We start from the raw sequence: 17112 nt of genomic DNA on the forward strand, positions 1-17112 counted from the left end.
TTGATGATCTCTACATATTATCTTTGGCTCCTTTGGTTTCCTCTTTTACTGTTGAGAATACTGTGGCTAAGAGATCTTGTATAAAGGAACATTCTTTACTTTTGTGGCACAAATAGTTAGGTCATATTTCAAAAGAACGAGTTGATAGATTGATTAAAGCTGATATTCCTCCTCCTCTTGATGCTTCTGATTTGGACAATTGTGTTGATTGTGCTCGAGGGAAGTTAATCAAAACTCGTAAGAAAAGTGCCACTCGTAGTGAGAATCTATTAGATATTATACACACTGATATCAGTGGGCCTTATTCTACTACTCTTTGTAGGAAGAATTATTTTATCACTTTTATTGATGACTTTTCTTGATATGGCTTTGCTTATTTGATTAAAGAAAAATATGATTTTCTTGATATATTCAAAGTATTTCAGACTGAGGGCGAGAAACAATTAGGAAAAGTTATCAAGATTGTGCGTGTGGATCGTGGAGGTGAATATTATGGCAAGTACACTGAGATTGGACAAAATATGGGGCATTTTGCTAAGTACTTACAGAATAGTGGTATAATTGCAGAATACACTATGTCTCGTACTCCTGAACATAATGGAGTTGCTGAAAGACGAAATCGTACTCTTATGGATATGACTAGAAGTATGATGAGTAGATCTAATATGCCAGAGTTCTTATGGGGTAAATCTATTTTGACTTCTACTTATATCCTGAATCGAGTTCCAAGTAAATTTGTACCCAAAACTCCTTTTGTGTTATGGACCGGTAGAAAGCCTAGTTTTAACAATTTTCATGTAGCGTCTTTTTGACTTAGGGTCTTGATTAGCGTTCCTAGAGTGCAATAATTGATTTAATTATGTTAATAAATGAATTTGATGATTATATGATTAGAAATGCATGTTTAGGTGAAGTAAATATGCATGTGGGCCCCATTTGGCTATTAGGGGCATATTTGTAATTTTAGCCCGTTGAGGGCATAAATGCAATATTGTGTATATTGTGATTGATACCATGTGTGAGTGGTGATATATTTGTGAGCCACGATCTGAGACGGTCCTAGGGAGCAGTTTAGCTAGAAAGTCACAACGGGGTAAAATACCCGGCTCGGGAGGAGCCTAGTGGTATTTTGGGAACGTAATATGTGTTCGAGATTTATTGAATAACAGGTAGTAATTTGGTAAATTATTTGGATATGTGGGTATTAAACGGGGATTTATAGGAATACTCAAGGAATTAGTTAGATCTGACAAATGACTAAATTACCCTTGGTGGTACTTGAGGACTTAGATTAACTTAAGGGGAAATTTAGACCTTTTGGTAAGAGGATATACATGGTTTGGGAGCTGAGACTCTAGAAAGACTTAGATGAAACAAAAGGAAAGGAAGGAAAGAACCAGAAAGAACTCTTAGCTCTCTCTCTCTCTCATTCGGCTCACCTTCTCTCTCTATGGTGCTTGGTTTTTGAAGGATTTTAGGCCAGAAATTCAAGGGTTCAAGGCTGGAACTTGGGAGGCTAACAGCTTGGAATTCTGGGAGTTAGTTCAGAAGCTTAGTTCAGTTCAAGGGTAAGCTTTTAACTCAACTTCTTTGTTGGAATTTTGATGGGAAGTGTTTTGTTAGTGAGATAAATTGTGTTTTGCTTTGTGGGTTTTGGGATGAAGTCTTGTGAAATTTAAGCTTAGGAATACGAGAATTTAAGCTTGGAGTGGTATTGGAGGCAGCTCAGGGTCGAGTTCCTCCTTAAGGTAAGGATTCTTTTGAATTCCGAAATGAGTTTCTGGTGTGGTTTAAGTTTTTAGGGAATTTTAAACCACTAGGTGATTTGGAGCTAGGATGTGTGTTTGAGTTTGATTCTAGTGTTTATGTAGTAGTAGGAGTAGCAGCAGCAACATCAGTAGTAGTAGTAGTAGTTGGAAACTCATAGCAACAGTTATGGATTTTATAAGTTTAACCTATAGTTTAAGGATATTAATTATAACATAAGGTTTGATTAATATTGCTGGTCCTAGATATATTATTTATTAAAAGCTAAGGTTTAGATAGAGCTAATAAGAGCATGACACTTGTCATAATCATGATTATTATGGAATTAAGTATTTTGATGAACAATTTTAATAAAAGAAAGATCTAGAAGCTCTAGAGCTTTCCAATAGCTGTTAGGGTCGTATTATGACTCAGTCAAAGCTATTTATCCAATTCAAATTATGATGAAAAAGTGCAAATACGTGTTTAATATATCTACGTATGCCGATATATCGCATCATAGAGGTCGATATATTGCCTAACGGAAGATACGGAAAATATGTTGACTTTGCACGAACGATTGAACAAGCCTCAGGAATATAGGGGGAGGCGATATATCGACTCCATGGGTATAGTTTTGGAAGTTTGACTTTTTGAATTTTAAAAATACCCTTAACTACTTATCCTGCCTTTGAACGATTTTGACCGAGTTCTGGGCATCGGCTGAACGAAAATTCAATTCTTTTTCATTTTATAATCATTTATTTATTCAAATTAAAAGGAGTTAGTTTCACTCCTTGAACTCTATAAATAGGACCTATTACTCATCCATTTCCTTCATTCTTCAAGCATTTGATCAGAGCCTCCAAGGTGCTAGTGTTACTATAGAGAGATACACTTGAGTTTTGGGTTAAAGCTTTATTATTCTAAGCTTTTATAAACACTTGGGAAGTGAGAAATAGAGTGTTTTCGGTATTGAGGTTTAGACCAATTCATAAGGTCATTCAAGGTATTCCTATTCCTTAAGTTCAGTTCTTTTTAATTCTTTAGTTTTCTTTAGTTTCTTTTATTCAGATCCTAACTCTTGTTATTGATTCTTGATTAGGTATTTAAGTTCTTGAAACTTAACTTCTTTCTTGGTAAGTTTCTTCTTGATGGTGTAGTTCCCATATTCATCTTTATTCTTGAAGATTCTCACCATTTTCAACTGTTGGTTTATAGGAGTTTCTAAATCTTGTTCTTGTTCCCAAATATCCCAATTTTTGGTAAGGAAAATAGGATAGATTTTATATGCTTATATGTTATGATATGTTATGTTATAATATGTTTATGTTATGATAGGTTTATGTTATGATATGTTATGTTATATATATTTGAATAAGTCTTGTAGTCCTTGGGGCTTATAGTTGCTTAGCTAGCAAATTTCAATGTTTTTATGTCGCTTGAGGCTTATAGTTGCTTAGCTAGCAAACCCCGATGTTTTTATATTGCTTGGGGCTTATAGTTGCTTAGATAGCAAACCCCAAGATTACCATGATCATGGGATAGAGTTGTGATATATGTTTTATAGTATGTGGTTATGATATAGTGTTATGTTTATGATTTATGTTATATGATTGATAGTAGATTTTCCTTACTGGGCATTAGGCTCACTCCTTTATTTTTAGTGTGATGCAGGAAAGTGATTATGGAGGCAAAATGATTCTTGGTAGCTTGACTTATGTGTTGAGGATGAATGGAATGAATGGACTGCGTGTCGATCGAGGATGGCATTTATTTAGTCTTTCGAATTATGTTTCTTTTGAAATTCTGCGTTTAGTTTTTGAACAATTGATTTAGGGTTATGTTTTTATGTTTTACAAACAATGTGTACCCATACCATATTTTACATTTTATTTTGTAATTCGCACAATATTTATTTTGGAGTTTTAATAAAGTTATGATTATTTCTTATGTATATTTTCTTCAAAAGTAGTAGCTATGTCTAGCAGTTTTAATAGTCAAAGGTCTTAGAAATAGTTGATTCATTACAGCCGCAGCCCTGTTCTTCTAAGTCGCAACACTGGGATGATTCAGGACAGGAAACCCTTGCTGGGCGTCGCGGCGCCAGTAGGGCTGTGCCGCGGCGCTAGGCCATTTTCAGAGCCTTGAGTTTTGTGTTTTTAGGGCTTTGGCCCAGGGGGCTCGGGGGGCACTTTCACCAACTCATGTGGGGAAACGGGAGGTCCCGAGAGCATGAGATTGGTTCCGGGGTACAATTACGAATCAGTTAGTAAAGAGAATTTACTTGCGGTTTGTGACCAGGTTACCGCTAGGACTCAGTAGAGAATCGTTCTCAGAGGTTGTGTTTGCTTGCTTGGCAGCTTGCACTTGGATTTAAGGTAAGAAAATTGTTGTACCCATAGAGTAGGGCGTGGCCCTATTGCTTGTACTGCAGGGCACAACCCTATTAATTGAATTGTAGGGCGTAGCCCTATTGTTTATGTTTAATATTTGTTGATTTTATGCTATGTAATGCATATTTGTGAATGAACGACGAAGGCCGAGAACGGCAGGAAGCCAAGTACGGCAAGGGGCCGGGAACGACATTGGGCACGCGGAGTGCAAGACATTAGGGCGAGACCCTCCTAGGATGCTGAAGTCATCCTCTCAATGAAGACCGCGAACCCAGGGCTTGGTAAAGCGCTTGGGACGGCATGGCCGCTATGTGTTTAGCCTATTGGCTGCTTTGTTATATGTTGTTGATAGATATGCATATGTTATCTGTTTTATGTTGAGTTTTCTTCCTGGGCTTCGGCTCACGGGTGCTCTATGCTGCAGGTAAGGGCAAAGGAAAGGTCGACCAACCATGAGTACAGAGAGCGTGAAGCGATGGGTACATGTTTGGCCTACCTGGCTGCCACGACCAAGGTTATTTTGGGAAAATATAATGTATTTGGTTGATTTGTCGCTTAGGTCGACCTTAAATGTATTTTGAGATGTAAAGTATTTTCTAAACCATATTTTGGGATCCCAAATGTATAACTCTTTATGTTTTCAATAAATGACCACATTTTCATTTTAAATATCTTTAGATGAATTTTATTACAGTTTAGCTACACTTTTAACCTAAAACCTCGATTAGCGATTTAATTGCACATTTTTTAAACTCACTTAGTAATGACTCTAAGGAAGTAGGGCGTTACATTTCATGTATGGGGTTGTCCAGTTGAAGTGAAGATTTATGATCCTAACTTGAAAATGTTACACCCTAGAAAAGTTCGTTGTTTTTTCATTGGTTATCTAGATCATTCAAAATGTTATAGATTTTACTGTCCTACTTGTGGTACTAGAATTGTTGAATCCCAGACTACCAAATTTCTGGAATTTGATATTGCTGAGAAAGTTTCTGCTTCATCTCTTGAAACACGGGAGTCATCTGGTTGAATTTTCATTCTTTTATCTCTTTTAAGATATGATATAATACAGATAGATGATACTCATAATGATCCTATCCCTACTCATGTTGATGATGCTCATATCGCTAACGAGCATTTTCCTCCCATTATGGATGAGGCTCCTATCTTTGAAGAAGTTCCGGCTGCTGAAGACGTCATTCAAGATGGCGTTCAACAACAAGCAGGAATTCCATAAATAATTCCTCTAAGAAGATATCAGAGGGCAAAGAGGTCGACAATTTCTAATGATTTTTGGGTTTATCTTGGAGAAGGAGAATATGATATTGGTCATGTTGTTGATCCTATGACTTATAGTGTAGCTCTTAATAGTACACAATCTTCTAAATGGATGGAAGCCATGAAAGATGAAATTGAATCCATGAAGAATAGTGACGTGTGAGAATTAGCTGAGTTACCTGATGGTTTTAAACCAATAGGATGTAAATGGATTTTCAAAACCAAAAAGGATAATAAGGGTAAAATTGAAAGGTACAAAGCAAGTCTAGTGGCAAAGGGCTTTACTCAAAGAGAAGATATTGATTACACTAAAACCTTCTCACCTATTTCTACAAAAGATTCATTTAGGATTATTATGGCTTTAGTTGAACATTTTTATTTAGAGTTGCATCAAATGGATGTAGAAATTGCTTTTCAGAATGGGGAGTTGGATGAGCAGGTCTATATGTCTCAGCCTGAAGGTTTCAAGGAAACTGGAAATGAGAACTTGGTCTGCAAATTGAAAATGTCTATTTACGGTCTCAAACAAGCATCTCGTTAATGGTACTTGAGGTTTGAAAAAGTTGTGACATCGTTTGGTTTCATAGAGAACACGTTTGATTAGTGCATTTACATGAAATTCAGTGGGAGTCATTATATTTTTCTTATTCTTTATGTGGACGACATTTTACTAGTGAGTAGTGATTTGGGACTACTAAATGAGACCAAACTTTTTTTGTCTACAAATTTTGATATGAAGGATCTTGTAGAAACATCTTTTGTTTTGGAAATTGAGATTCATCGTGACAGGAATCGAAAAGTACTTGGTTTATCTCAAGAAGCTTATATCCATCGTGTGCTGAAAAGGTTTAACATGGATCTATGTAAACCTGGTTTTGTTCATATTCTGAAATGGGACAAATTTAGTAAGCAACAATGTCCTAAGAACAACTTAGATATAGAAGAAATGTCAAACGTCCCTTATGCAAGTGTGGTAGGGAGTTTGATGTATGCTCAGGTTTGCACTAGACCTGATATTGCTTTTGTGGTAAATGTTCTTGGACGATATTTGTCTGATCCTGGGTGTGATCATTGGGTTGCAGTGAAGAAAGTTTTGAGATATTTACAGAGAACCAAGAACTTTATGTTTTTTTATAAGCAAGTTAAGAATCTTCAAGTTGTTGGTTATTCAGATTCTAACTTTGGTGGTTCTGTGGATGATTTAAAGTCAACTTTTGGATATATTTTCACTTTGGTTGGCGCAACTATTTCTTGGAAAAGTGTAAAACAGACTTTGACTACTTCATCTACTATGTAAGTTGAGTTTATAGCTTGTTATGGGGCATCTTTGCAAGTTGTGTAGCTAAAGAATGTGATTACAGAGATACGAGTAGTTGATTCTATTTCCTTACCTATGCTGATTTATTGTGAAAATAGTGTTATCGTTTTCTTTGCCAAAAGTAATAAGATCAGTGGTGCTTCGAAGCATATGGAGATCAAGTATCTTACTTTCAGAGACCTAGTCAAGAAAGGAGATGTTATTATAGAGAATTGCAAGACAGAATTGATGTTAACAAATCCTCTAACCAAAGGATTAAGTGCATCCTTGTTTAATAAACATGTTGATATGGGCATTTTAGAATCATTTGATATTTTTGGTTAGTGTGAGTTTTCTTTTATCCACCATGAATTATGATTATTTGTAATTTCTTTATTGAACTTATGAACTACAAAGTTTGTTTTTGGTTTCATTTTTTGATCAATGGATAGTTATGCTTTTATTTATGTTTTGTTATATTATCGAAAATGTTGAGATGAAAGCATGTAGTTCATAATATTGTTGTTATCGTCATTTAAGTTTATTTGCTTAATTATATGAATATCATATTGTTTTTTGCACAGTTAATGATAAGATGTTGTATGAATATTTGACAATATCTCCAACTTTTTGTATTGAAAAATTTCATCTCCTCTCTTTCTCTAGTTATTGATCTGTCAACAATAAATTAATATTAATTAACAACAAATTATAATGATAAATACATAATTACACACAAAATTTATATATAATAAGTAATTAATCTTAACCAAATAATTTAAAATGAGGTAGGCTCTACTTAATAATTTTAATAGATAAAATTAATTATACATCATTTCTCTTACAATAAATGATTTGATTTGCCTAATCAAATAATACAAGAATATGTTTTAAGGTAGTGATACTTCATTTTTCTAGAATTGTTGTTCAACATTGGAAGTAAATAAAAGAAGTTCGTGTCGTGATCGGTTAGATCAATTAATAATAATAATATATTTATATAATGTCCCGAAGAGGTTCAAAGAGTATTTGATCCGTGGGCAGTGTAAGACAATTCTGAAATACTTTTTTAATTGTACCATTCTAATTTAATGCATAGTAAATACCACTTAATTATTTTATATTTTAAAGTATTTATAATACAAAAAATAGTAATTCTAGTGACAACAAAAAATCATCGCTAGAGTCTAATTTTTCATCACACAAAATATCGAAGGCCATTATTTAATGCATGTGTGATGTTTTGAATTATTTGTTTTTTGGGTTTATGCCTTTTTAGACCTTGTGTTTTGCCTCATTATTTGTTTGGATTCTGTGTTTTGATAAATTATTTTTTGGACCCTGTATTTTTAAAAATAGTTCAAATAGACCCCTAAACTCGATTTTGACCAAAGTTTTTTGAACTAAAATCACAAATAATTCATCAAACCAACAACTTAAAACAAAAATACATTCATTCTGCCTAAAAAATGTGTTGTTATATTCAATTTTTTGTTCATCAAATTCAGGTTTAGGGGTCTATTTGAACCATTTTACAAAACACATGGTCCAAAAAATAATTTGTCAAAACACAGAGTCTAAAAAAGTATAAACCCTTGTTTTTTATATTGGGGAGGTGAGATTCCAACTTGAGATATCTTCTTTGTGAGAAGAGGTGTAGAATCATTAGGCTATGCCTATAAACATTTGTAAAACAATTTGAAATCCTGTAATTTATGATTACCAACTTTTTATTTAATTAACCAAATTAATTAAATGCGGAACAAACAAGTTGGTACAATAAACCAGTATTTTGTAGCTACAGATCAAGTTCCTATCACTACAAAATATCAAACCAGTGTGATAAAATAGAAATGACTAAATAATGAAATGACACACAATTTTTTTTACGTGGTGTCAATATCCTTTCAGATATTCCTAGTCAACGGGGTCACGCCCATAAATAAGATTCATTAGTCAAGTTTCACAAGTACATAGTAATTGACTTAAACAAAACTTAGACTCCCTCTCTTTGTTGAATGAATCTTCTTAAGACACCAAGGTTTGAACTCCCTTCAAATTTCTTGATGAATGCTTGCTTCCTCCCGATGCAAGATTTGATGAACCTTCTCCCGAAGGTTGTTCTTCACGTTCTTCTCTTTGAGATTTTGCTTAACACATAAGCAATTACAAAGACACAAAATAACTAAGGAATAGCAGAACAACTATCATTTACAAAAGAAAGACACTCTTCTAAAAGTATAAGAAATTAAGGAGAGGAAGAGGTACTTAGGGCTGATGTTTTGGTTTGTATTTATACGAAAAATACTTACCCAAAGTTAGCTTTACACAATTCTAGATACACAACACACACTAGGAAAGTTTCCAAAAAAAAACTTTCAATCACAATCAATGCAGCCGAAATCGTAGGAACAGACAGATGTTCTATAGTTGCAAAATTGTACGAATCTGGACTTGTTCATGGTCAAGTTCATCATTTGACTAACTTTGAGTAGTTACTCATTCTTGGCTGATTGAAAGCTGTCTAGAGATATATTCAGTTAGCTATAAAACAAAGAATCAATTAATTAAATTTGGATAGAAAATAAAGTCTAAAAAGATATTGAGAATAAAGAGACTTTATTCTTACCAAAAATACAAACCTAATAAATAAGAAATATCATAAATTAAAAGCAATAAAATCAATGATATTTTTTTATAAAACCGAAAATAAACACACTAAATCAAAAATATTTGTCAAATCTTAAATTGTCAAATATGGATTTTACAATCTCCCCCTTTGACATTTTGAGGGACAAAAACAATATTTTTAATTTTCCTATTTTAAACACAAACAACCATGCAAAAAAGATTAAGTGTCAGCAAAAAGATTAGAATATTTAAATACCTCTGCTGCAAGCAAGATCACTAACACTTAAAAAAAATTAACACAACCATGTTAACTTTTCAAAATATTTCACACACAACTCCCCCTAAAAAAATAGGGTCCAGAGTTGTAACCGTAAAAACAAAAACACCAACATTTTCTTCCCCTTTTTGTCTATCAAATTGCCAAATGAAAAAAAATGACCAAAAGAAAAACCAAACACAAAGTTCAACATGACAGAAAAAATAAAAAAACTAATCATGCAACAAGGAACTTCTGAATAGAATTGAGTTGCTGAAGAATAGAAGCTTGGTCCTCTTCCAATTTGCCCAACCGAGTGGTAATCATCCAATCACACAACATTGTCAACACTTAGAGAAAAATTGGAGTTCAAGAATTAAAATTGAAACAAGAACAAAATGCAAATATTTTACTTAGCCTCCTTAAAAAAAATTCAATCCATTTTTTTAATATTATTTATATATATATAATAGACCTTGTTATTTTGCCAAACAACTTATCAAGTGTATCAACCAATCTTCTTGCTTTTGTCCCTGATGAAAAAATCAAACTCATGAGAAAAACATAAATTATAGCAACAAGTTAATCACCTATTGTATTTCTATCATAAATGATATGCAAGAAAAGAATAACCTAGTCACAGCTAAATATTTTGAGAAGATCAATCAGTATGTAAAAGCTTTTAAAACCATTTTTTACTTACATTTAAAAAAAATGTTTCAAGCATTTGTGTATGAAAGTGAAAGCAGGGAACATTCCCCAATTTGTCAAAAATACTTCTATGAGAATTGTACCCAATGAAGACGCTGTCACACTACCTCAATGGTAGCCTTTTTCAATGATAGCGTATCTTCTACATAAGTGTTAATTACATAGTTCCAAATTACTCAGAGATGACTTTCACACATTGAAGTAGGTAGTTCTATTCTTTCAAGGAGCTTGAAATATTTATTTTTCATTTTTTTAAATGGTCGCTTGAACATAACACATTGATTGACAGACTCAAATATTTCTAGGAAGAATTAATTAATTTTCCTGAGACTAAACATTTATAACAGAGATACACTAGAAAGATTATTAGGGAACTATATTAATGTGCTTTTCTTTTGATTTTGATAGTTTCTTCTAGGACAACAACAAGACACAATTGATTTTAAACAAGACAGACTTGGCAAGAATAACAAAATGCACAAATAACACAATTTAAATAGAGCAAACTGCTACGGACTTCCTTAGGGAATCAAAACGGATCGAATCAAGAGCTTTGGTAAAAATATCAGCAATTTGCTTACTTGTTTCAACATATTCTATAACTAGAATTTTATTTTCAACAAGTTCTCTAATGAAGTGATGAAGAATGACAATGTGTTTAGTGCATGAATGTTGAACATGATTTTTAGAAATGTTAATTGCACTAATGTTATCACAAAAAAATGTTAAATTGTCAAGAGAAAACCTATAATCAATCATCATCTGTTTCATCCACAACAATTGAGTGCAGCAGCTTCCAGCAGCAATGCATTCATCTTCAGCAGTAGGCAAAGAGATTGAATTATGTTTTTTGCTATGCCATGAAACAAGATTGTTGCCTAGGTAGAAGCATCCTCCACTTGTGCTTTTTCTATCATCTGCATTACCCGCCCAATCAAAATCACTAAACCACACAAGGTTAGAATTAGTATCATTAGAATACCAAAGACCATAATCAACAATCCCATGTACATAACGAATAATTCTTTTCACAACCACTACATGAGATTCCATAGGATTCCTTTGATACCTAGCACAAACTCCAACACTAAATCATATGTTAGGACGACTAGCTGTAAGATATAGAAGACTACCAATCATACTTCTATATAGTGTAGGATCAACCTTGACACCATTTTCATCCTTGGTTAATTTGGTTGTGGTCCTCATTGGAGTTTTAGCATGCTTTGTTGTTTCAAGACCAAACTTTTCAACCAGATTTTTTGCATACTTACTTTGGGATACAAAAGTACCCTCTTCAGTTTGCTTCACCTGCATTCCTAGAAAAAAAATGTCAATTCACCAACCATACTCATTTCAAATTCATCCTTCATTTGTTGGATACACATCTGCACTTCAAAGTTAGAAGTAGATCAAAAAACAATGTCATCAACATATATTTGAGCAATGATTATATCATTTTTAATGTTTTTGTTGAAAAAGTCTTATCAATACTTCCCCTATGATAACCATGAGTAACCAAAAATTGGATTAGCCTTTCATACCAAGCTCGTGGAGCTTTTTTTAACCCATACAATGCCTTTTTGAGTCTAAAAACATGATTAGGAAAATGAGGATCTTCAAACCCTTTAGGTTGTTCAACATATGCTTCTTCATTTAAGATCCCATTCAAAAAAGCAGATTTTACATATAACAACAATCTTATAGATTCAAGCCTAGCTACAAGTGCAAAAGTTTCATCAAAATCAACACCTTCAATTTGTGTGTAACCTTGTGCAACTAGGCATGCTTTATTTCTGATTATTGTTCCAAACTCATCACTTTCATTTTTGAAAATCCATTTAGTGCCAATTACATTAGTATGATTTGGTCTCTCCACAAGTTTCCATATATCATTCCTAGAAAATTGTTATAATTCCTCGTGCATAGCATTTATCCATGATTCATCGGTCAAGGCCTCTTTCACATTTTTTGGCTCAATAAAAGAGGTCAAATAATTAGACTGCACAAGATTGACATACCTTCTGCTTGTAACCATGCTTTCCTCAAGATCTGTAATAATCAGATCTGCTAGGTGATTTTTCTTGACCCTGATGGAGAGTTCCTTTTGGATGGAATCATTAATGATCTCTACATGTGTTTTCCTTTGATTGCTCATCTTCAACCCGAAGAGAATCTGATTCAGTGTCTGTAACGCCCTACTTCCTTAGAGTCGTTACTAAGTGAGTTAAAAACGTGTCATTAGCTCGCTAATCGAGGTTTTAGGTTAAAAGTGTAGCTTTCAACATGAAAACTCAACACAAAACAAATAACATATCCATATCAGGCACTTTAGAGCACCCGTGAGCCGAAGCCCAGCAAGAAAACTCAACACAAAACAAATAACATATGCATATCTATCAACAACATATAACAAAGCAGCCAACAGGCTAAACACATAGCGACCATGCTGTCCCAGGCGTTTTACCAGGCCCTGAGTTCGCGGTCTTTACCGAGAGGATGTCTCCAGCATCCTAGGAGGGTCTCACCCTAACGACTTGTACTCTGCATGCTCAAAGTCTTTCCCGGCCCCTTGCCATACTTGGCTTCCTGTCGTTCTCGGCCTTCACCATTCCCGGAGTTCGCCGTTCACTCCCAAATATGCATCGCATAACATAATAACAATAGATATTTAAACATATACCAAACGTAAACACTAGGGCTACGCCCTACAATTCAGTCAATAGGGTCGCACCCCGCAATACAAACAATAGGGTTACACCCCTCAATATAAATCATGCTAAGACACTCTCATTTTGTTCTCTCAACTGGGGATCCTCCCTTTGTGCCTCGATCCTCTCAAGGAGCGTAGACTGAAGAGTGATTTTGGCTAACTGACCAACCACCAACTTTATACCTGCTCTAGCCATCTCTTCAGCTAACTTATCTGATATCTGGCTCGAACTGAATAACTGTCCTGAGCCCTTCTAACTCAGAGCGTCGGCCACTACATTGGCCTTCCCAAGATGATATAGAATATCACAATCGTAATCCTTTACCAATTCTAGCCAATGTCTCTGGCACATATTCAGATCCTTCTGAGTAAAGAAGTACTTCAAACTCTTATGGTCAGTGTATATTTCACACTTCTCGCCATATAAATAATGTCTCCAAACCTTAAGTGCAAATACCACCGCCGCCAATTCCAGATCATGTCTAGGATATCTCTGCTCATACTCCTTCAACTGTCTCGATGCGTAGGCTATTACTTTTTTGGCCTGCATCAGTACACACCCTAAACCCTGTCTGGAAGTATCACAATAGACTATAAACTTCTCAACTCATTGTCTGATGGAAGACTCAGTACTGGAATGGTGATCAGTTGTCGATTTAATTCCTTAACACTGTTCTCACATCTGTCTGTCCATACATACTTAGTCTTCTTACGTGTCAATTCGGTCAGTGGTGTGGCTATTATGGAGAATCCCTCGATCAACCGCCGATAGTACCCTGCCAATCCCAAAAAGCTCCTGACCTCTGGTACACTGCTAGGCCTGGGCCAATCTCTCACTGCCTTAATCTTGCTTGGGTCAACCAGAATCCCCTCCTTACTGACAATATGACCCAGAAATGTTGCGTGGGGTAACCAAAACTCACACTTGCTGAACTTAGCACATAACCTATGCTCCCTTAACTGTTGTAATACTAAGCGTAGATGTTGCTCATGCTCTGTCTCTAATTGAGAGTACACTAGTAAGTCGTCAATGAATACGATCACAAACTTATCCAAATAGTCCTTGAAGACCCTATTCATCAAATCCATAAAGGCTGCTGGAGCGTTGGTTAAACCAAATGACATAACCAGGAATTCATAGTGTCCATACCTCATGCAGAAAACTATCTTTGGTATGTCCTCCTCTTTAATCCTTAACTGGTGCTAACCTGACTGAAGGTCAATCTTAGAGAACATTGTCTTCCTTTGTAGCTGATCAAACAAGTCGTCTATCCTAGGTAGTGGGTACTTGTTCTTAATGGTTAACTTGTTCAGCTCTCTGTAGTCGATACACATCCCTAAGGATCCATCCTTCTTCTTAACGAACAACAATGGAGCACCCCATGGCGAAAAAACTTGGTCTAATGAATCCCAAATCCAGTATCTCTAGCAACTGAATCTTCAGTTCCTTCAATTCTGCCGGAGCCATTATATAAGGTGTCCTAGATATTGGCTCCGCCCCTGGTGCCAACTCTATGACAAACTCAATCTCCCAATGTGGTGGCAACCTTGGCAAGTCTGCGGGGAACAAATTAGGAAACTCACACACCAGTTTAGTCTCACCCGGTCCAACCAAAACAACTCTAGAAATATCTACAATGTTTGCTAGGAATCCTATGCAACCCTCTTGTATCAGGTCTCTAGCCTTCAATGTCGAAATCATAGGTACTTGCAGTCCACTTACTGTCCCCACGAATACAAATGGTACCTCCCCTTCTGGTTCTAAGGTCACCATTATGCTCTTGCAGTTAATCGTCGCCCCGTACTTCGTTAACCAATCCATCCCTAGGATCATATCAAAGTCATCCATTGCTAACTCAATCAGATCAATAGACAACTCCCTACTGTCTATCTCTACTGGCAATGCTCTAACCCATCTCCTAGAGACTACTAGTTGCCCGGTTGGCAACAAAGTCTGAAATCCCCTAGAATACAAATCACTAGGTCTACACAGCTGATCTATCACTCTACCAGAAACAAATGAATGAGTAGCCCCTGAATCAATCAATGCAGTAAAAGAAGAACCAGCACTAGAAATCTGACCTGTCATGACCGATGGGCTAGCCTCAGCCTCAGTCTAGGTCAAGGTAAATTCTCTGGCAGGAGTGAGACTGTTGCTCTGTTTCGGCTCTTCCTTCTTGGCTTGTGGGTAATCCTTCCTCAAATGATTGATACTCCCACAAGTAAAGCAGGCCCTAATCCTGCACTTTCCCTGATGTCGTCATCTCCATCGAGGACACATTGGAAAGCTCCTCCAATTGTCTCCCCCACCCTGACGACCACTGAAAGCACCCCGTGCCCTCCTATCTGAGCTAGGAGGAACAAAAGAGTTTAGGGCCTTTCTCTTCTGCTCACTAGGGCCACTACCCCGGCTAGATCCAATGAAAGAAGGCACCGTCCTCCAAGCATCGCGCCTAGCAGGGCCCTCTCTCCATATCTGATCCTTGACCCCCTCAGCTGTGAGGGCCTAGTCCACTACCTGTGCATAACAGGTAGTCCTTGGATCCAAAGTGATCTTGACATCATGGGCAATCATAACATTCAATCCTCGCACAAACTGATCCATTCGTGCCATGTCAGTCGAAACCAAATCCGGCGCGAATTTCGCTAACTGGTTAAACTTCAGAGCATACTCAGTAACCGTCATTTGATTATGAGTCAGATTGGTAAACTCATCAACCTTCTCAGCTCGGACTGCGACACTGTAGTACTTCTAATTAAAAAAATTCCTGAACTCTTCCTAAGTCATATCTGCAACATTCCTTCCCTTAGACACCACATCCCACCAAATGTGGGCATCCTCTCTCAATATGTAGTTGGCACAAGAAACTCCCTCATTCCCTTCCACCCTCATGAAATCTAGGATGGAAGAAATCATGTTCATCCACTACTCTGCCCGCAGAGGGTCTGGTCCACCCTCGAAGGTGGGAGGATGTACTTCCTGAACCTCTCATACAAAGGTTCCCATTTATTTTCCACAACAGGTTGGGCTGGCACTGGTGCCACAGCCTATGGAACCTGCAACCCAATTCCGTGAGGAGGGGCCTGTTGCCTCAGCTGTCGAAGTTCTTCTGTTCGGTGAAGTCTAGCTTCCATCTCGGCAAATAACTGTTGCCAATTCGGTGGGACAGGTGGAGGGTCCTGACCCTGGTTGTCATCCTCGGCTAGGGCTGAGCATAAAATCCGAAAAACCAAAAAAACCGTGTACACCGACCTATTGAACACCGAAAAAACCAAAACCATTTAAACCGAAAACTGAAAAAACCGCCGACGGTGCAAACCGCCACTGTTCGATCGGTTTTAAAATTTTGGGTGAACCGACCAATAAAACCGAAACCGACCGAACATAATAAAATAATAATATAATATTATATAATTATTAATTATTAAAATTTTTAAAATTTGTACTTTTAATTATGGACTTTTAATTATGTTTCAAACTTTAAAATTTGTAAATGTAATTATGTTCAATATATTTATGTTTTAAAAACGCACAAAAATGGATTCCAACAATCCAAAATTTTTAATTTTTTAACTAAAACTTTCAAAAAAAAAAAAAAACAATAATCAATTCGGTTTGGTCGGTTTAACCGACCAAACCGCGGTCCAAAACGGTCGGTTTTTTTTAAACTGGTTTGGTTCGGTCGGTTTTTGGATTGCACCAATCCGGACCGAAAACCGAATTCTGGATTTTTTGTTGTGAAAAAACCGCCCAAACCGACTGATTCTCACCCCTATCCTCGGCCCTATTTCCGCAGAGTCTGATTGATTGCCGAGGCATTAAACCAATATGCCTACAATCAATGACATCGTTCTCTAGACATGATAACAACATCCAAAACCACCTCCCAAACTCATCAACCAATCATAACAAGAAAATTCACATAACACAAATAACATACAACAATCAAGGGGGCCATGCCCTAGAATCATGCCTATGTCAACTCATTCATCATGCTCTATATAAATACTCAAGAAAATAGGGCACTTTAACAAGCAATTAAACATATAATTTAATAATTACCGACCAAACCTAAGTCGAGCT

The sequence above is a fragment of the Humulus lupulus genome, chromosome X (genome assembly GCF_963169125.1).
Source record: "Humulus lupulus chromosome X, drHumLupu1.1, whole genome shotgun sequence".
In the NCBI taxonomy this organism is placed as follows: Eukaryota; Viridiplantae; Streptophyta; class Magnoliopsida; order Rosales; family Cannabaceae; genus Humulus; species Humulus lupulus.